Genomic DNA, 22581 nt, shown 5'->3' on the forward strand with positions numbered 1-22581 from the left:
GGGGGCAAATTCACCCCTAGTTGAAAACCAGTGATCTATGCTATGCTTTGAAATGATTTCTGGTTTAAGAATAATTGTAATGCAAACCATCAATTAGTTTTCTTATACAAATTTCCATATTCAATAAGAATGTCTAACTGCTATACTATACACCTGAACTAATATAAAGTAATAGTGAATGTCAACTATAATTAAAAATGAAAAAGTATTTCTTCTCTTAATGATTTTGACTAGTTTTTTTTGACACAGTTATTTACAAATTGCATATGGATAATAGATGTGTCCTAATCACACTGCACACAGAGTTTCATCTCTGGTCTTTCATTTCTCTTTTTTAAAAACAAGTTAAAATATTCACAACCTCTCTTAGTAATATGGATAGCTTTTCTTCTACTATTAGTTAGGATAAAACATTGGTGATCTCAAGTCTAAACTTCGATGATCCTTAGATTTCAAAAAAGAGACTATGTGGGAGTTAAAGCTCTGGAACAGCCCAGCAGTATAAAGACATTTCCCGAAAGTGTCAGAGACCCAAAGGCTACAATCAATGAACTTGCGGTGTTCAATCCTCTTGCGCAGGGAGGTCACATGTTATCGCCAAGGCTCAGAACCTGGAGATGTGCAGCAGGTGACAGGGAACTGCAAGAATATAAATCAGGAGAACAGGAAAGGGAACTGGGATCCGGCCTCAGTGGCGGTAATGCTGCACAGTCACAAAACAGCAAGCAGTAGGCAGAGAGAAGCTAGGAGCCCGCAGGCGAGACAAAGACAGAAATGTGTGGGAATGTGGCTCTGAGGACAAAGATCATCTGTAGTAGATGTGAGAACAACAGAAAAGGCCCTTGCACACGGTGAACACTAGACTTTAAAGAAAGCCGCCCCCGTTCCTCCATCAGGCCCACTTGGTCCTTGGTCTTCACGCCTGTCCCTATCCCCAACCACATCATCTGCAACACCTGATGTGAAGAAGACACAACTCTCTCCCCCTAGTCTGCTCTGGTAGGTGGAAATTGCACTTTCTATTTTACAGAATTTCAAATTACAAGCCAATTAAAAATAAAAAGTTCCAGCTACCAGGTCCTGCTCTCATTTCCTTCCATGCCTCTTTTGTGTTAATCCTTACCCAAGGACATTTCTCCATTGATTTTTAGACAGAGTAGAAAGGAGGGAGGGGGAGAGAGAGAAACGCTGATGTGAGAGATACAGATACGTGTTGCCTCCCGGGGGCTGGGAATCAAACTTGCCACCCAGGTATGGCCTTGACTGGGAATAAAACCCAAGACCTTCTGAGCCAAACCAGCCAGGGCAGGCCATGATTTTTTTAAAAAATACTGTTACACATGCCTTTTTTTTTTTTTAAAGCACTATTTTGACTCTAGCTAAATAACTATTTGTGTACCTTCTGTTTAATGTTTGTGTTCCTTGGTAAATTGCGACTCACATAAGTTTAGGGGCAATGTTTGTCTCAGTCACCACTGTATACCCAATGACTTTTGGCACTTGGTATATATTTTTTAATGAGTCTTTGATTATCCAGTTTGTTTCTTCTCTGAGGGCACCAGATATCAGAAGCAAAATTGCTAAAGATCAATGCGCTGAAATAAACAACACAGAGAATGACCAGTTTGCCATAGCCAATGTGCTAAAAATCAATGTGTTAAATTTACCAAAACATTTTTTTCTTGTAACTGTTTATAAATTTAATGGAAATTCATTTACATTAGGTGGTTTTACTGGTTTTTAAAGATTTTAGAGAAGTGTTAGTTGGCTCTCTTTCCATTTTGTCTGAAGAGCAGCATTTCAGAGAATGTTCATTTTACTGAGAGTTAAGAACCAGTGAGATTCAGACTTCTCCTGAATAGATTTAACATGACAATGAGTTTGATAGTGTCCTGATCTTCTGGTTTATTCCGTCCTATTTCCTTTCTATTGCATCGGACAGTTTTTACTTTTCACTTTGAATCGGCCTGCCCACCGCTACCAACTTGACATATCCTATTTATATATATCTTGGTTTCTAAGTAAGAACAAATGAGCCAATGATTTGAGATGGAATGATTTTAGACATTCTAGAATTCTTTCGTTGTTTTTGAATGTCATTTTCTATTATTTTAGAGTCTAACCATTCTTCTCTTTTCAATCATGGTGACTTAGCCTTAATTTGCCTTCTGGCAACTCACTTGTTAAATTTTATTATATCATGTGTGAAGATGTTGTTTTGGGCATCTGACTGTCTTTCACCCTCTGTCATTAAAAACATTTCAAATTTTAGGCATTTTATCATTCTTTTACCAATGACTCATAGGGTATATCAGCCTATGATTTGCATTTCTAACAAGTAACAAACATTTCACTATTTCCTATTGATATGGGTGCTCTGGGTCTTTCCTCTGCAAATTCATATGTATGATGAATATATTGGAAATTAGTGTCATTCTTAGTTGTGGTTGTTGACTATAAAATACATATTTCTGAAGATTAAACATACTGATAAGAAAATTAAGCCAACCATGACCCTTAGTTTTTGAAAAATTAAATGTACTTAGAATGCTGGATATGAAAAAGAAAAAGAAAAACCCCGAACCAGAACTTGCTAGAAATTGTTACAGCTGTTAAAACAATTCCATTCAATGTGAAGTTCTGTAGACATTAGAGTTGGTATTTTAATAAATTTGGTAAAGTGACTTAAAGCTCAAAATAGAGTTATTTTGGTAACTGAATAATTAAATTTTTTTTTTTAATTTGAAATTTTTAGACTATTTTTTTTTTATCCTCACCCAAGGACATTTTTTTTCCCATTTTTTGTTCAGATAGAGTGGGTGGGAGGGAGAGAGAGGAAGAGAGAGAGAGAGAGAGAGAGAGAGAGAGAGAGAGAGAGAGAGAGAGAGATGTGAAAGGGACACATCGAGTGGCTGCCACCCGCACGACTTACCAGGGCCGGGGACAGACTGCAACCGAGGTACGTGCCCTTAGTGGGAACTGAACCTGGGTCTCTCTGGACTGTAGGCCAACGCTCCAACTGCTGAGCCAAACCAGCCAGGGCAAAACAACAACTATTAAAAAGTCTACTTGTAGAGCAATAATACAGAGATAGAATGTCCCTCCAGTTTAGCACCCTGCAAGGCTTTTGCCATTATTCCACTCTCAACTCAGTAGACAGAAATGGTGGAAAGGAGTCTCTACATAAATGTATCAACCTGAGGATTATAGCAAAGAAAAGAGATCTCTGCTTAAAAAAAACATATAAACGTTCTTTGTAATGCTAAATTTACATGCTACTAAGAAACTTGCCTATTACTTTTATTTAAAAATCTCAATGGTATTTGAGGCAACAGACTATGGAAAGAAAATAGTCATTCGAGATACCTTTTAGGATGTAAGACTTCTATAGCTGTATAATCAGTTAAAAATTTATAAAGTAAGAAGGTCCTTTGTTCTTCTTCTTCTATCAGATAACGTAGAAGCAGGCATTTAATTTGATATCATCACACTGGGAACTGTGTTTATAGAAAATGAATCCCTAGGGATAGGAAATCAAACTGAACATTATACTTTGATAAGGTAGTTGGGAGATGAATTTTTTTGTTTGAGATCCAGGGTTGAACCTAAAGAGGTTTTTCAAAGTTGGATTGTAAAAAATGTTAATGGCTGTGGACAAAGGTCTATGCTTCTAACGTAGCTAACGTCAAATGTGTGGAGTTGAGTGGTTTTTCTAGCTAGACCCGGGCATTGTCCTCTCCACCTAGAAGGAAGAGGCCCCTCTCTTAGGGACACTTGGCAGCAGAATGATGATCTCACATTTTTAACAAAGACGTGAGATCATATTTGGCAATTTCCCACTACCTGCTGATGATGTCCCTTTTGATGGGTAGCTTTACCAAGATTGTGCATTTGATTAATTTCTTTTCTAACATTAGCCAATAGGATTTAGGGTTTTGTTGTGTTTCTTGTTGTATTCCTGTAAACATTTTGGTCTACTCCCAAAGTTTTCCTGTTGCTGTAAGAAAAGTTCTAGCTAGAAAATGACCAGAATTAGAACATAAATTATTCTGTAGTTGTTTCTCAATAACCCAATGTGTACTAATCACAGCATAATTTTAGTCCCATCCTGGGTTCCCCCTCCTCCTCCGGGATTAGGCCCCTTTTTAATGGTCTAACTATTAGGAGCACAAAGAAATATTTATGCTAGATACATTCATGGCAAAACTCAAAAGCAGAAATAACAATTTTGGAAATAGCTGCTGTTATCCCTGACATGTCCAGTGAAGCAATTAATCCAAAATTTAATACATATGTAAAACTGTGACTGTGTATTAAATAACACCCAGGGTCAAATCATCTTCATTATGAGACTCACTCTAATTAAAATAAAAGGGGTGCACAGCACCGAACCAGATTCACATAGATTGTATATCATGTAGATTGCAAAAATGACCACAAAATTTCATAACTCCCTGTATCAAAAATTGAATTATACTTTACTAAGTTTTGAATTTGGCCTGGCTTTGTGTTCTGGACTGAATGTTTGTATCCCAACTCCAAATTCACATGTTGAAATATAATCTCCAATTTAATGATATTAGGGGATGGGGCCTTGGGAGCTCATTAGGTCATGAGGGTGAAACCCTCATGAACAGGATTAGTGCCTTTATAAAAAGAGAACTGAGAGCTAGTTGGCTCTATTTTTTTTTCTGTGAGGATTCAACAAGAAGTTGGCAATTTGCAACCCAGAAGGGGGGTCTCACTAGACCCCAACCATGCTGGCACCCTGATCTTGGACTTTATAACCAGTCTGTGGAACTCTGCTATAGCAACCTAAACTAAGTCACTTAGTCACTTGCTTTGAACAATAAAATGCAGTACAAGTGACAATGTGTAAGTTCTAATTCTGAGCCTCAAGAGGCCTTGCAGTTTCTGCTCATGCTACTCTTAAACCCTAAGATCACTAAGTGACCAGGTTAGAAAATGAGAGGTCATTTGTAGGAGAACCAAGCACCTCAGATGCCAGCCTGCCAACCACCGGACGTTCAAGTGACTCTGCCCTAGATCAAGCAACCTTCTCACCAGCTGACCACAATCTCTTGAAAAAGCCCAGCAGAGATGAGAAGAGCCAGGCCAGGTAACAACAACCCAGAAATCTATAACATTGTGAGCTAAATGAAATGGTGGTTGTTTGAAGCCACAATGTTTTGTTACCTACAATAGGTAACTGATGCGATTGTGTTTTGCCTTTTTATACCTGTGGCTTTCCAGGAGCAATCCCTATCAAGATGGAACTCAATAAACACCTGACAATTGGCAGGAATATCAAGGATGGTACATTTGTATGCCATAAGATGGAGCCATAGCCACAGACAAGATACAACTTTCAAAAAAATTCCTTGGGCAGTTGGTGTTTGAACCTTTAATTTTGTAATTACGATTGGTTTCAACTGAAGATTTATTAGGACTACTGATGCCTTTAAGAGTATATATAAATTATGCCCAGCCGGCGTGGCTCAGTGGTTGAGCAGGTTGCAATTCCGTTCCTCGTCGGGGCACATGCCCGGGTTGCAGGCTCCATCCCCATTATAGGTGTACATGAGGCAGCCAACCATGTGTCTCTCTCATCGATGTTTTTCTCTCCCTCTAAAAATCAATAAAAACATATTTTTAAAAAATATATGTAAATTACACCATTATTTCATTCCTTCACTAGGACAGTTTAAAAAATCAGCTTTACTGAGAGAGAATTCATATGCTATAAAGTGCACCTGTTTAACATGTGCAATTAAAATTTTTTTAATTTAAATATATTTATTATGTTATTTTTATAAGCAACAAAGTCTTTCTGATTTTTTCCCCCAGGTTAATATACATGAATATAAAAAGCTATTGATTTCCGCACTGCCCACCCCCCTCATCCAACTGGGTTAATAGGAAGTTATGAACCAGGAACAGGCTCCTAAGTAGTGGTGGTTTTCTCCTTAACTCAGTCTTGAACTCTAGCACTCTAGACAGTCATCCTCTTGCTGATTTCTCTTCATTAAAGAAAATCGATGAGTATGTGAGCATCTTCCTCAGTAGAGGCCTACAAAGTCCTTGGGCAGTCAATAACTCAGACAGAGATTGCGGTGGACTATAACATCACTGTTTGAGCAACTGAAAGCTGTAGAATCCTGCTCTGGAGCATTTTCTGCACTAAAATCCCCTTTTCATTTTCTTTCAGATATGAGTTCTTCCCCAGTAAACAGCAGTGAATCTGTTAGTTCACCAAATGAATTAACATTGATTAGCCACACCTTCTCTCTGTCTTTATATACATCCAATACAAAGTCTTCATCTAAGAACTTACACTATGTTTTTGGAAGAAGTCTTGTCTACATCTGCAAATCTCTTCCCTTTGTTTAGAAATATGATCATAGTATTGTGTGGAGTTCCTTTGAGAAATACCAATAGGCTTGTTTTCCTTGAGAAAATATAGGAACTCAGCCCAGTAATTAATTCACACCATTTTCAAAGAACAAGCTCATATCCCATACAAGCATCTGGGAACTCATCAGTGCAACAGACAAATAGCTGAATGAAGTCAAAGTCATGAAATCAGAACGCTTGAATAGTAGAAAGATGTTGTTGAGCAGTTTAGATTTCGGAGAACTGTTCATTGCTGTCCAGTATTTATCCCTTGGGGCACTGCAGTTAAGCTTGGGAGATACACTGCCCCCAGGGAACTGCTAGCTTCTTGGACTCCAGTGATGAACTCAGGAAATCCCAGTGCCTGACATGTAATGGGTCCTTGCCATCGGACCACTGCATTTCTTCTGACTCAGCATCACACCCAGCTGAGAATGTGTTGGGGGATCTTCTCTTACTCAAACCACCAGTTCTATCATAGAGTAAGTAATCCTTTACATTCTAAGGACAGGGAAGAATGACACTCTTGATGGGAAGGCTTCAGAAGAGTGTGTACCACGAAGAGACCTTGACAGTGCAACACAGCTCCTATCCCCCAGCTGCCTCCCTCTCCTCCCAGCACCCTCCTGGGACCCCTTCTCCAGGGCCGCAGTGCCTGTCTGGCTATGTTGGCATAAGGACCATTCCGGTCGATAAAGCCAGGAGGAAGTGACCGAAAGGGAACAGGGGAGACCTGTGGGGTACACACACACACACACACACACACACACACACACTTCATATTTTTCTTTTAATGATAGCTGATGAGACCTTTTACTATCCCATTTAATTTGTAATAACATAGTCCTTGCATTCACTCAATTAGCCCCTTTTGTAATATATATAGTGTGTGCTTGTCACTAAAAACACGACATGGCATTTAGAATCCTGAACTATCACACAGAATCCAAACGGAGAACAAATGCTGAGTTCAAATATCATTTGCTTTAAAGGAGCTATTCAGCAGATTTTGAGTTTGAAATCCTGGTGTACTTTAATAATAATTCATTGTTTACCACCACCCCCCCCCTCCCAAATGTAGATGGCTATTAAGAGACTTCAAATTACTATTAACAAGATGAGCAAGAACTAAGTTCCACAAGCTGGAGCATGGAATCAATCTAGAAATGGAAATAAAGAAAATGTGATGTGTGAATAGAACTGAGGATATGTGGCAGACTTCTGAAAGTATTAGGAAACACTTTTACCACCCTCTCACACAGTTTTATCCTGTCAGATTAAAAATCCTTTCTCACCACACACTTCACAGTTTAGTGTCTCATGACATGTTTTATAATGAAAACACATCTCCAATTGTATGGCTAAAAGTGGCAGGAGAATAGATTGGTTTTATAGGAACTAACTCTATAGGGCACTTTATGTATACCTACCTATTTATGTCATAAAGTAAAGGTTAATTTGATTATATTTTAAAGCATTTTAAATGATAGGTTAAAGCAACTATATTATCAGTGGCTTCTTGTTTCATTTTCAGTATACCAGGCTCTAGATAAGAGGAGATAATCAATCCCACAGTTTAAAAGATATTAAAGTGCTCCTGGAGATCAATCAGTTAATATTCCACAATTCTTAGAGCCTCAGACTTAGGAACTATGTTGAACAGTAAGAGGATACAGATGAAAACTAACCTCTAATGTGACTTAAAAGATATCCTCTGGTATATTTCTCGAAAGTGGATGTGTTTCAAATTCTACATCCTTATATTCTACAGGTTCTGGTCATAAATGACATTAATTAAGCTCCTATGGTATTAAAAAAAATGCTTAAAGAAGAGAATGCAACAAACATGTATTGACCAACTAAAACGTGCTAAGGGAGAGCTAAAGGTGACCAGCATCCTACCTCTGATGGAGTAAGCACATGCGTCCCTCTCAGCTTTTCCCCAAGCACCTGTTTCCCTTAAACAGAGGAAGGATAATGGGAACTTAAGTCTTACTCAGACTTTTTCCAGTGAGTCTTAAGAGTAAGATCTATTTATTAACCACTAATACCATATTTACTTCCAAAGAAGGTTTGAGGAGACTTAACAGGAAAAGTGTGTGTGTGTGTGTGTGTGTGTGTATACATATATCATTAAAATTATATATAATAATATATATAATATATAATATATATTATATAATGTGTGTGTGTGTGTGTGTGTGTGTGTGTGTGTGTGTATGGAAAAAGGCAAGAGCTGAGGGTGTAAGTGTGGTAGAAATAATAATACAAGAAAATCTAGGTTAAGGGAAGCTACTAGCGTTTAGCACAACAGTTTGTTCTATAATAGATGGCTAAATTCCTCACCGAATAAGAGAGGAGATCACCCCAAGCCCCAGCTCTAAACTATCAGATCCTGCTGTGTGTATCTTTCTTAGGAAACAGTGAATAATCTAAAGGACACTGGTCTGAGCAGCACTTTTATAAAATATTCAGAGACAGGTGGTCGTGGCTACGTAGTATAATAACATCAATATAAATCAAGAATATTCTAATGTAACAGTATTTTCATGGGAAGCCAGAGTACAGCCAGTTCTGACAATCTGACTTGATAAAAAGATATAGCTCAAAGCATAGAGAAGAACCAAAGACTAACATTCCCCACTCATTCTTTTGGGGGTATCAACTTATAGAGGATGCAGAGCAAGTCACTCAAACTTAAACTCATTAGGACTACCTGCATTAAACCTGTTCTCTGATGGGTCACTAAGCATCAGGATTGAATATGGAGAATCTAATGTTCACTTGTAGAAGTTCACTCATACACAAATATTTATGGAGCACCTGGTATGTGCCACGCATTAATCTAGAGGCTGGAGATTTAGTGTAGAACAATACAGATTTGGTCCCAACCATTGCTCAGTTAATACTCTCTAGAGGGTAGAGAAATAAATAATAAAAAGGTACAATTTTTTTAAAAAAGATAATTTCAGGTGCTAAGTGCTATGAACACACTTGCAATACAGAGTGATAAAGAGTCTGACTCCATTTTTCTGACTGCGGACAGCTTTCAGGCCCCATTATACTCTCTTTTCTCTTGGTCCCACATCTGGGCAAGCAGAAGAGAAAGCTCAGGAACTCCCACCTTTCGTGCTGATAAGTGCAAACCATGTCAGCACCATCTCAACAGCAGAAACACTCACGTCAGCCTCAGCCCCAAGGACCAATAACCCTTAGTCAGTCTCCTTCCTGTATTTTCTGAAGACATTTTTGGACCTCAAGAGTTCAATCTGCTCTCCCCAGGAAGTGCATATAAATCCTTCATAACCTTTGAGGAGTGACCACGTCATGGAAACAGGGCAAAGTCTCAGGATAATAAGCATAGTAAGAACAGAAGCAAGGTTTCTTGGGGCCTAGGCTCAGAAACTGCACATTACTTCCACTGGATGCTATTGGTCACAGCAAATCTCCAAGGCTCTACCCCTTGGTGGGAGAAGCTGCAAATATGTGTGACCGTTTTTACAATCCATCTTGATTATCTAGCTGAATCCAGTTTGGCATCATCCATTTTACCCCTGTCACAATAAAGTCCCCATCACATTGAGCACAGACCTGCATATCCTAGGCACTGGAGGAATGGTTGCAGAAGTGAACTAAAATCCCTTTTAAGTTAAGAACAATGTAATAGCTAAAGCATAGGGGTAAAAAAGAAATGTCATAAAACATTTTGAAAAAAGTCTTCCATAGATATTCATACATCATCTCATCTCACCTTTGTCAGTCATTCTGAACATAGCAGTATCAAACATAGTCTGTTGTCAGGTTGGTGATAGAGCCATTCCAGATAATTCTACTTTCTAATAACATAATTAGCTACCTGATCTGTAGGGGAGTGAGTCATCTGAGCCTTCTGACAGACCTGTGAGATGAGATAAAATGGCTAACTTTTGGAAGTACAAGTATAATGCACATACTTGCATGTTAGCATGGATGCATGTCAGCTGAAGTGTTGAATAGTTTCCTCCCATGGAAGGCAAACAGGTGTACTTATGGATATTCCTGCTTTCCTCAGTCCTCAAAATACCCTTTGGCTTTTGAATCTATTGAGCAAACTATTCACTGACTATGCTAGGACTGTGCTAGGTATTAGAGACATGAAGCATACAGAGCTTTTGCCTTGAAGAAGGAGGAAATGAACAGTAGTTGATACATTGCTATTGGCAAGACATTTGGCTAGTCTCTGTACATATGCTCTCTACACAGAACTTAAAACCACCCAATGAGGTCTTATTATCATCCCGATCTAACAGCGGAGGATACTGAAACCTATCATAGATTACAGATTTGCTCTAAATCATTCAGAAATAAATGGCAGGATCTTGATTCAAACCTTGGTCAGCTTAAGCCAACACCCAGGCTCTTTCTAGCCTATAACAATGGGTTTCTTCCAGGAATGCAAATGTTCAGTTGGTTCCTATTCTCTTATAGAACATTAGAGCACTACTGCAGTTACAAAAGGGAAACCTTCCTCCTTTCCCTCAGCAAATCTCTCAAGTCTATCTCTAAGGATTGTGATTCAGTTGGAATGATGGATTTACAGACAAAGAGGCCCTGGTGAGGGAACTGCCTACTCCTCATGGTCACGTGCCAAGTACACATTCAGTGAAGAAGAAATTAAAGTGCGTGGGCTCTAAGTCAAACTAACCTGTGTTAGAAACACTGCAGTTGCCAGAGTGTTTACACAAAGTCAAGAAATTTATGAAAATGAGTAAAACTAAAATACATGTAACTTTAGAACAAAAAAGAAGGAAATTTTTCTCTCCCTTACTTTTTTCCCTCAGAAAATGCTATAAAGGCTTCTTTTTTGCACAAGACAAGAGTAGACCAATCCTGAGATGATACTGTGATGGTGAACGAGAAGGAGCTAATTCAACAGGTAGTAGCTGGCATTACGACCACATCATTTCATCTAAAGAGAAGACTCACAGATATAGTCAAGCACACTTATGAGGTCTTCATAGGTCTGCTGCTGAATATTAGCTTCTGACAACTGTGGGAAATAACGACCCCTGTTCCTCCCTCGAGTCTCTCATTCGATCCCAAAGTTTTCCCATGTCTCTTTCATCTTACTGATATCCCCACCGGTGTGTGATTGGGTAGCAATCCCCTCATACCCGGTTCTGCCGCCTCTCAACTGGCTGGCTTGCTCTCTGTTCCTTTCTTACTCCACAGTCCCCTTTCACTACATAAATGATCGTTATATACAACTTCCATCATGTCACCATTCTGCTCAGAAACCTTTCTTTGTTCTGTGTTTCCTCATGTTTCCAGTGAAAACTACTACCTTAGTCTCCCCCTCCGCTGATCTCCAAATCCTATGTCCCTTGGCAGTTAGACTCCTGTAGCACAGTCTTCCAAGGGTGCCACAGCCACCCCTCCATCCCCGAATCCTAGATGTTCTCTTCTTCTACAGGGCCCCTTCTTCTTATCCAAGGCTCAGATCAAGTCTCTCACCTTCCTGTAAGTCTAGCCCTTAACTCTTACAGGACATATACATTGTTTCTCATGATTGAACACATAATTTTATTACATGCTGTCCTACAGTGAATTACTGCATCACTTACATTATTCTGTCATTCCCAACTGTTTTAGGGTAATTGTGAGGGTAATAACTATGTTTTATGTTTGGAAGTACTCGTGTATGTGTGTGTGTGTGCACATGCACACATATGTGTATCTATAGTCATTTACTTACTGTATTAACCATAGGCTGTTAAACAACTATCACACCAAATATTTGCATATTCTCACAAATAAAAATTTACATTGACATTATCAAGTTAAATATTCCCAGAGCATTGTATTACATTCACTGATAAATTAGATTTTCTTTTAAAGTAGGCTCTTTGCCCTATAAGTCCCAAATGAGATCCAAGAAAAAGTTAAGGATATTGTCAGGTAACCCTAACAATTTTCTCCTTTTAAAAAAAAGCAATAAAATAACCAAGGCCATGGTTTCTAGAACAGTTGGGAAGTTCCCTTCATGAATGATTCATTCATTCATTCATTCATTCATTCATTCATTCATTCAACTAAATAGTTCCAGAATGCCTATTAGAAGCCAGGCACTGTGTCCGGCCTCAAGGACATTATTGGTATCCACCCTCTCTGTGGATAGTTTCTATTAAGCCAAAAGGAAAATTAAATTTCATAAGAGAAATATATATGCAAACTGACAGATATTCCAAAGTCTACTAATAGCTGAATTAGGCTGAGGGACAAATTGTTTTTTTCTGCTTTAAAAACAAACAAACAAACAAACAAACAAACAACTTGTTCCAGCCCTGTTTAATTTCTATTTCAACCATTACCATGGACAGATACAGTTTAATTGAAGTTGGCCAGAGTTATTTAATTGTCATAGACCTACTCAAATTTTCTTGATTTCTCTCCTTTGGTATGTTGGGGGATTATGATGTGGATGGCTTAAAGGACAGAGATGGGAAAAGCCAGTACACTGAGCCCCCGAATTGTAGTGTGGGAAGTGAAGTTTCTCTGCTTTTTAATGAATTCTTGGACAGCACCATGGCTTTGCTCCAGAAATGTCCTGCTGGAGTGGAGGATTATCTTACATGGGTCATTACACTTCCAAGCTTTAAGCCTCAGAATGGGCATTAAATTAAAATTCCCTGCACCTTGTAGGCAGAACATTGTGACACTCAAAAGATGTGAAAGTGCTAAATGAAGTCTGAGCAATAATATTATCACCACTGCATATTTATTGAGTTCAACAGGGTGCTAAGTACTGTACGGACAGATAACACAAGCGGCTCGGCACAAAAAGCAACAGCAACGGTCTTATAAGAACTCGCCCATTCATGTGCTTTAGGAACAGACATTGTAACTGGACTTGTTAGAAACAGTCCCTTTTCAAACATATCCTCAAGGCTGTCTATGGTTTTGTTTGATTTTAAAGTGGCCGATTTTCTACAGTTACCATGTATGAATGTGGCCAAGTCTCCCAATTTCAAAATTACCATAAGAATGCGATCGACATTCTGAAGAAGTTCATCCCCATTGCAACCGGAAATTATGAATGGGGTTTTCTGGGAAATCTTAAATAAACAAGTTGTAAAAATATGATATACATACCATAATGCTTTTTATTCAACTGGGGCAGTATGTGTTTTCAAAATGGGTAATATTGCTTTTTTTTAACTTGCCCTCAATTTTCTGAAAAAAAATGCATACATTTGAATGTCAATAGAACTTATAGTTTAGTCAAATGTAAACAGTGCAAATATTCAAAGTTAAAACATGAATCAAATGTCCTATTTTTAACAAATCTAGACATACATAGAGCAAAAGTTAAATTACAATATGTACACACAAATGTGTGTGTAAGAACCGATATGCATGTGGATGAGCACAAAGAATAACCCTGCATATACAAAAACTAATTGAATTTCAGAATCCTGACTTTCTTTATTTAAATGCCAGCACATCAGGGTTATAAGAAAAAAAAAATTAAGCACTTTAGAGAAAATGGGTTATAAACTGTCATTGTTGAGTTTAGTGTTCTGACAACTTTGAAAGTAACTATAATGTAATTTCCCAAGTTGGTAGCTAAAATAATGGAACATCTGGATGCCATTGAAATGTATGACAATCAAGAAGAGAACAGAAAAGCAGTGGGAACAATGCTTTCCCTTTGCTCATAATTCTCTGTGGTTTTGAACTCTTACTCCAAACCTCGGTTGTGGCAGTCAAGGGCAACTCCTTTCTCAAAGATTCACCTGTCATTCCTGATCACATGAGTCCATCTCTGGGCCTACCTATTAGCTTCCAGCAGCTGTACCTTCCACTAGCTTGTCTCCTTAATCTGCTGTCAGACCTTATGCCCGAACACCAGTGTGAAATGGTAAGCAGTGTACAGTGTCGTAAGTAACCTAGTCAGAGTGCTGATGTCAACCTCATATGCTGGCTTTTGCTTTTGAAAATGTAGGCATCTCCAGAAAATACCATGTAGTAGGTGACTACAGAGTTCCATGCATTCTATTCTTCTGGGAACAAGGGACTCTATTGTGGGTGACATAATGAAGTTGAACTGCAGAGACAAATGATCCAGATAGATTTGTCTTACCAACTGGCAACCCCATAGATGGCGTTTCCTTCTATGGTTTCTGGATTGGCTTTGCCATTTGTCAGATGTCTAAAGTTATATATTATGTTGTTAGAAATATCTGGGCATAGGCTTACATAGCTAAACCTCCTTGTAGATAAGAACTAATTGTAACTGAGTTGAGATTCATTTTTTTCTTTCTGTATCAAACCACAACAGGAGTAGTGGAAAACATTTTTTTCTTTTTTTCAATCCAATCCAGCCTATACTTACTTTGAGTCTAATAAGTATAACCTCAGTGCCAGGAGGAAAACAAAAACAGTCATTAAGGACCTTGTAATCTATGATCTCACAATAGACACTTACTCATAAATTATATATGTCTTTACATTTTTACCCTCAAAAAAGGATAGTCCATAGAAGCATATTATTTTTCTTGCCCTTCCTTACTAAAAACCACATTTCAAGGTTGTCTGAAAGTGGAGTCTCTCTGACTGCAGAGATGACTTATTCTTGGCGTGCACGCCGGAGTCTTTCCAGAGTCCCTTTTACTTAACAGCTCCAAGTTGGAACTGATGTGGCACACGTAGGGGCTGCCCTTCTTTCCACTAGTTCTACTTGCATCATCTGGTGGATTTTGCTTTTAGACATGGACAGGCATATGCGCCCTCTCAAAGACACGTCGAGCCTCAGCAGCAGTTTGGTTTGGATCTCATCCCTCTTTTTACACTACAATTTGTCACCGTACAGAACACAGACAGCGAGGCCACATTTGGCAAATATTTACCCAGATCTTTAATCTGGAATTTGTCTATCATCTAGTAGATGATTTCTAAGGTACTGTTTAGTGCTGAAATTTTATGGTTCTGCGGGATTTATTTGCGCTTTTGTGAAAAGATGCTTACAATGAGTCATTTTGCCTTCACTGAGATCATGTTATTAGGTAGAATATTAATATTTGCCAGAATACTGTGATAGTCTACAAGGGAAGAGAGAGGAGTAGTTTATATTTGTGTGCAAAATATTCAGCTAAGTTTCCATACTTAGGTTCCATGTTCAGGTTTCTGATAAAATTTTCCAAATGATATGAGTTAATAGCAGTAGTCTTTATCCCAAGTGTTTCAGAGATATCTATGCAAAATTTTTCTTACACTGTACATTTTTTTCTTTCAGTAAGAGAATGCTATAAGGTGCTATCACAACTGCAGCCAAGGGAAGGAATCGTGCTCATGTTTGTGTACTGTGGTCAAGTGCCGATACAGTCTGCTAAACGACATCGTATCACGCCAGGGTCTTCCTCTCAGCTGATCCAGAGGCAGAAGAGAGGGTGAGTCTGAAATTGGACATCGAACCAACGCTGCAGAATGGGAATTTGGGACCCGGCTATATCCATGCACTCTTCCAGAGCAAGGGCCTTAAAACCCCACCACTTGCGCTCTCACACAACCGAGAAAAATAACAAATTGAATGCGAATGTGTCAATACAAAAAATGCCACAAAATAAATTGATAAATGCAAAACAGGGGCTACCAAAACAATATTCACAATATTATTTCAGTCTTTTTGACAGGATCATATATAATGTGTTTATATGCATAAATGAAAAAGGAAGTTCTGAAAGTTTATATTCCAAATTGTAAAAAGTGATCCTTATTGCATGTGAAATTATGAGTGTTACATTTTTCAGAAAAAAAAAATTTCTTGCTAATATCTTTTTCTCTCTCTCCATTTTTTACAATGAATATGTATTCTATATTACACATTATAGTTATATGTTTCTAATTATTCTATAATTAAAAATAAATATTTTTTAAAAATCCTACCATAAGCACTATGTTAATTCCTAGAGGAAGAGTTTTGAAATAGACTCTAATATTCTCTCTTTCACTGAGGTGTATAAACACATCTTTAAACCATTAGAAACTAAGTTCACTCTTCCTTACATATTGATGTCCTTGTGATATGATAGGAACTTTTAAATGAGTTGCTCCTGGAAGCATCATTTTTGAAGATGGGTAAATGGTTTTGTGCATGTTATCAAAGCACACATCATAGGTCTGTCACGGCCTTGCACAGAGAGATTTGTCATTCTTCATTGTGAGGCAGAGCAAGCATGTTCTGGCTACTGCTGATAGAGACAGAACAACACCTACTGTTGTAAAATGCTAAATAAAAACCCCATCATAGTCTCTGGCTGAAACCAAACGAGCCCTTCTGCAATCCCTGCATACCACAGAACCTGTCTGTCTATGGCAGTCCTTTCTCCTCGCTGCCAGGGCTACAATGTTGCCTTAAATTGAACTGCAGGCATCCTGATTTCTCCTTCACCTAAGGAGCAGAGGTCTAAGGCCTTCAATGGCAATGAAAGAACATGTAAAAATAAGACTTTGCCAAACTTATTCAAAAGTGGCAGAGGCTGTTCCCGTACAATGAAAAGAAAAACAAGCAATTTTGTAACCAACAGGATACCAAAAGTTGTTTTCATAGCACTCAATTTAAAAATAAGGTAAGAAGCATGGACACGTGGCACAGACTGGCAGATCTCAGAGGTGAGAGGTGTGGGGGCCTGGATAAAAGAAGGTGAAGGGATTAGCCAGAGAACATGTATGCATAGCCCTTGGACACAGACAGCAGCGTGGTAATGGCCCAGGGAGTGGGGTGGGGCTGGGTGGAGGGGGGAACGGGGGCAGGGGATGAGGGACATCAATAACAGCGTCAACAACAACAACAACAAGACAAGAGCAAATTAAGTCCCTCTCTCTGGACAAGTTAGAAGACATTTTCCTTTTCCAGGGGCCCCTCCTCTGTAGGTACCAGTTGCCTAATTTAAAGTGTCTGCATGAAGCTTCTTCAGAAGGCTCTTAATGACAACTCATACATTCCTCCAGATATTGAGCTCCTTCTATTTTATTTGAAAGTAGTATCCTAAAACTAGATTTTTATCAAAATTACATAATAGCAAAGTATATGTTGGCACAGGGCTTAGCCCTATATCCCATTTTAAGATTTATCAGCATATTTAAAAGTGTATTGTGGCATGCCAGGAATTACAACAGGGTAGCTTATTAAAAATCTATGATCTTCCTTCTGAATTATATATTTATGACCTCCCGAGGACAGGTTTCAGGTAAATAAAGGTGATTTAGGAACTGCTCTAAGCTCCAGATACACGCTGGGGCTGGCGAGTGCTCCTGTACTGACTGGGACGCCGTGACACATCTCCCCTTCCTGCCGGCCAGCCGGATCGGGGGGACCTGCACACCTCTGGCCTCAGCACCTCTCTTCTGGGGTTTCGGGCAGCACAGAGCACTGTAACCTGGGAAGCCTGTGTTATCTGGCTTGTGGGCTACGTGGAGCCCTAAACTTGAAGTTCAACCAACATTCGCTGAGTGCTGCCCCAGGTGTTCTTCTAGGCGCTGGGAGGACTCCTCAGTTCTGGCCTTTAGTCCTACTGCTGACCTAAGGTAGGGCCAGGAGGGGAGCGGACCCAGAGCCTCCTGGGAGCTCATCCTGCAGTTTGCCAACAGCACCGAGACTGGCCGGAAGGACAGGCAGAGCTTGAAACTAGTAAAAGCAATGACTTTTGAATGATGGTATCTGTCACCGGATATTAACCACGCTGTGAATTACCCTCACCGAGAATCTTCTGACTACTCATCACCGGTTTATTATCTCCACATGACTGAGGTATCGACATCTGAAGTTAAATAGAAAAAAACGCCCATTATGTGTTTACATATTAAATACACTTACTGCATTAACAACTAAACACCTTAATGTGGTTATAATTCTGGGGCAAGCATGGTGGTTAGTGACGAGACGGAGTAGGCCTCATCACTAACCTGGAGGATGGATAACCTGGACAAACTAGGTGTCTGTTCCATGCCACTCTCGAGAATATACTTACTTTATTGAGACCTTAGATTCTTGGGAATGCAACAGCTCTGCCATTGAGCTGGGATGTCTTAGTCGCCGTCTCAGACTCTGACTTAGCCAGGGCGCTGCAGGTCCTCCAGGAGAGCCCTGTGACCCTCTTCTCAGCCAGGCCAGACCCCTGCTGGACTCCTTACTCAGCCTATCTTAGGGGAATGAACTGTTCCAACTTACACGGTCATCATCCACTTAAATGGATCTGCAACTTTAGGCTCTTCTTCAGAAAATTAAAGAAGAAATTAATACTGTTTTTGAGTGCATACCATGTGTCAGGAACTACTCTAGGTACATTCATAGATGCTATCTCATTCAAGAACCATAAGTATAGGCAACAACTCTGAGCCAAACTGTAAATACAATGCATAATAAAATGCACTAAGTGTTCTGAACACGGCTTCTGGAATCACAAGGACACATTTTAAGCCTCTAATCATAATGGCTAAGATATATAAACACTTAATACATGCACTGTACACACAGCATGCCAATCCTCACAAATCCCATGAAGAAGCTACTAGTATTATTGTCCTAGTTTACAGAAGAGGAAACTGAAGAAAGTTTACACCACTAGTGAGTTGTGAAGTCGGCCTGCCTGTCTCCAAATCCTATGCTTTAACCATCTCTGTCTACACTTGTGGTACAAGATTAGACTGATATAAATTTTACATTGATATAAACTTTAAAAGGCTACTAAAATTAGGACATTGTTTTACAAGATGTTTTATTTCTTACTCAGATAGAACACTTGTGTAAAATACATAGAGTGCTACATTAAAAAAGATAAAATAACCAAAACTGTTCCAGGTTTTCTCAGTTTTAAAGGAACTGATAGTATTTCCCCTCATGTACCAACCTCTTCCCCTTGGCCCTGAGATCGAGACTCTCCTGACTTATCTTTCCTACAGCGATCAGCATGTCACGCCCAACCCTCTCGGCATTTCACTAAGCCAGTCTCGCCACCAAATAGATGAGGCTGGCGCCCCTGATTGGCCACAGAAGCAAGTCCCCCGAAAGGTCCTGCAGCAACAGCTCTTGTGATCAAAGCTGTCTGCAGCAAGCGGGAGGCGAGGCAGCCGCTTTTCCTTTTCATTAGCAGAGACACTTGAGTTGGAACCTCGTGTCCTGCACTGATGCCACAGATGGTGTTAGACGCGGGCTCGGATGGTTTCTGAAGGGCCCAGAGGAAATTGGACTGGACAGATCATTTGGTGGCTTAGAGAGTGTGATGTACAAAATAAACTAGGAAAGCAACACGCTGGAAAAGGAGGGGAAAGGGGCTTCAGAGGCACAGGACAGAGGGTCAATTTCACGTCAATGCACCAGGGGGAGAAGCCAGCCTGGCTTCCAGGATGTGTGATTCAGAGTGGGGAGGTCAGGGAGAAGCCATGTATGTGAGCAGACCTGGAGGGTGAGGGGTATTCTCCCAGTCCTTCCCTCCCCACAGGAAGGCCTGAAGGAAGCCGCAGCATAGCGACATATTCAGAAACCATTCCCAAGTGAACACCAGCAAAGCCTGTGTGCCCAGTTCTACAAGCTGTGACCCGCCTGGAACAATTATCACCCAGCAGAGCGCAAAAGGCGGCTCACTTCATTTTCACGCTGAGCCACTGGATGGAAGGGCTCTCCCAGGTCCAAGGGAACAGGTTTCACATACTGCTGCTCTGCTAATTAAGATGCAGATTCAAGGGTGGAGCAAACCAAATGCAACTTTGCTCTAACAGGTAAATTAGAGGTGGTTATTTATGGAATCAAGGATTTATTGCAGACAACTCTCCTACTGCATGTGTTTGCCTGCAGACTATTAACTCAGAGGCTAACCAGGGACACAGACAAGCAAGGCTAAGAAGTGAAGAACTGCCAGGGGGAGACAAAGCAGGCAGGAGGCCCAGGAAAGTCCATGTAATCCAAGGACCCAAAGCACCCCCTCCTTTCCTGGTTCATAGCAGAGGGGTGGGAAGACGCCCTCGGCTGAGATCCTAATCAAGTCCTCACACACTGATTACAAGTCCACTCAATGTATCTCTCTCACATCAATGTTTCTCTCTCTCTCTTCCTCCTTCTCTCCCTCCTGCTCTATCTGAAGATGAATGCAAAAATGTCCTCGGGTGAGGATAAACAAAAAAGAGACTCATTTCTTGTATTTCTATGGGTCCAAAGGGGCATATTGTGAAAAAAAATGTGGGGCAAAGAGATGATAGGAAACACACTGTATTTTATAATATTGTGAGGGAATTACAAATTATGAGGCAGATAAGAAATCTTCCTTTATATCAAATGTTGCAAAACAAGGGTTCATTGGTGTATACAGTGTTTTCAGAAACTGGAGCTATCAACATTTAATATAGGGAGATTTGACATGTAAATCTGACTTTGTTGTTGTAGAAAAAAAGAAGAGTTTTCGATGGAACTGGGGCCACCTGTTCCCACCGCTGCCATGGCCGAGCCTGTGGAGGAGGGGCAGGGGGGGCCCGCACGCTTCCCCTCGGCCCCAGCACACACCTGCTGCTCCTCTGAATCACCCGCCCAGCCCCTGTTTTGAACAACTGCCTTTGAGAATTAATATTTGCTTTGAGAAATGTGTTTGTGTGTTTGATTCAATATTTACTCTCTGGTCAGTTGGAAAATACATCTGCCATGTATGATGCTGGGAAGATCCCACAAAGCATCGCCTTGTAGGGCCCGCACCAACCTGAGCCATTCTGCAGGACTTGGAATGGCAACCCTAGCTCCTTCCTCTTGGAATGTGTGTGCACAAGTGTGCACACACCACCATCACCAAACTACCACCCCCTCCTCCTTGTTTAACGCACCAGGAGTGCCAAAGGCCACCCCTGACGGCCCTGTGGACACCCTCTCGTGGCTGTTCCAGACTTGAGGAAAGTACACTTCTGAGAAGGGCTTTACTCCTGAGCTAGAACAAGTCGCATGGGCAAAGCTAGCGGGTTCTGGGGAGGTGGGCAGGAAAGCGGGCCCTCAGGGCAGGTAGAAGTTAGAAGCCAATGTAGGCGCCAAGGGGCCTTCAGAGAAGGCGTTAACTGGTAGCAGAGCCGGGAACGTGGAAATAACCGTATTTCAGTGGTGGCTGTATCCCCTCGGCCTGTGATGGAAGTTCCCCCGTCCCTTAGCGAAGTCCGGTCCGTTCAGAGCCCTTGTGCGATGGGGGCAGGAAAGGGCAGCACAGGCCAGCACACGAGTCTGGCCTGCTGGACGGGTTTGCTTCAGGTTGCCACAACAGAGGCTAAAAACGGGTGGCTTACACGACAGCAATGAGTTTTTCCACAATTCTGGAAGCCGGAAGCCTGAGGTCAAGGTGTCGAGGGGGTCGGTTTCCTGCATGGCCCTCTCCCTGGCTACAGATGGCTGTCTTCTCCCAGTGTCTTCACACGGTCTATACACGTCTGGCCCAAATTTCCTTTCTTATAAGAACACCAGTCATACTGGATTAGGGCCCACCTGAAAGACCTCATTTTAATTTAATTACCTCTTTAAAATTTGTTTTAATTGATTTTAGAGAGAGAGAGGAAGGGAAAGAGGGAGAAACATTGATTCGTTTTCCACTTATTTATGTATTCATTGGTTGATTCTTTTATGTGCCCTGACTGGGAATTAACCCTGCAACCTTGGCATATGGGGACGATGCTCTAACCCATGGAGCTACCCTGCCAGGGCCTAATTACCTCTTTAAAGGCTCCAAATAAAGTCACAGACTGAAGAACTGGAGGTTAAAAATCTACATATTACTTTGTGGGGAGGTACAGTTCAGCCCGTAACACCTGGTCTACAGTCGCTCTTCTGCTGGAGTACCTACCGCGTGGGCGCGGCACCCTCTCAGGGGGCCATTGTCCTAGAGCTCGTGGCAGCGCCCAGTAGCAGAGAGAGCCCCTGCCCATGGCTGGGGCGGGGGACAGGGAGGGGCAGAGCAGTAGGTGCTAGGAGCAGCCAGCTGAGGGAGTGGGGAATGGACCACCAGAGAAACAGAAGAAACCTACTCTTTGCAGACATGTGTAAGCTGACCCCTCAGCATGGGCTGACCTGGCACCTGGAAACTCTGTTAGGAAAGGACAGTGGGAAACGATGATTCAATTTGCCACATTTCAATATGCTGGTAGGTATTTAGGGCTGTATCTGTTCTACAAAGGGAGGAAGACCTTGCC

General features: G+C 40.7%; 1 protein-coding gene and 1 pseudogene across 3 annotated transcripts in view; both read right to left on the reverse strand.

The window, feature by feature from the left end:
- FAT3 (FAT atypical cadherin 3) overlaps positions 1-22581 on the reverse strand; it is a 502003-nt gene that overhangs the window by 154913 nt on the left and 324509 nt on the right. The window lies entirely within an intron of this gene.
- Positions 5985-10157, reverse strand: LOC118627712 (annotated as a pseudogene).

This window comes from Molossus molossus, unplaced genomic scaffold (genome assembly GCF_014108415.1).
Source record: "Molossus molossus isolate mMolMol1 unplaced genomic scaffold, mMolMol1.p scaffold_m16_p_13, whole genome shotgun sequence".
Taxonomy (NCBI): Eukaryota; Metazoa; Chordata; class Mammalia; order Chiroptera; family Molossidae; genus Molossus; species Molossus molossus.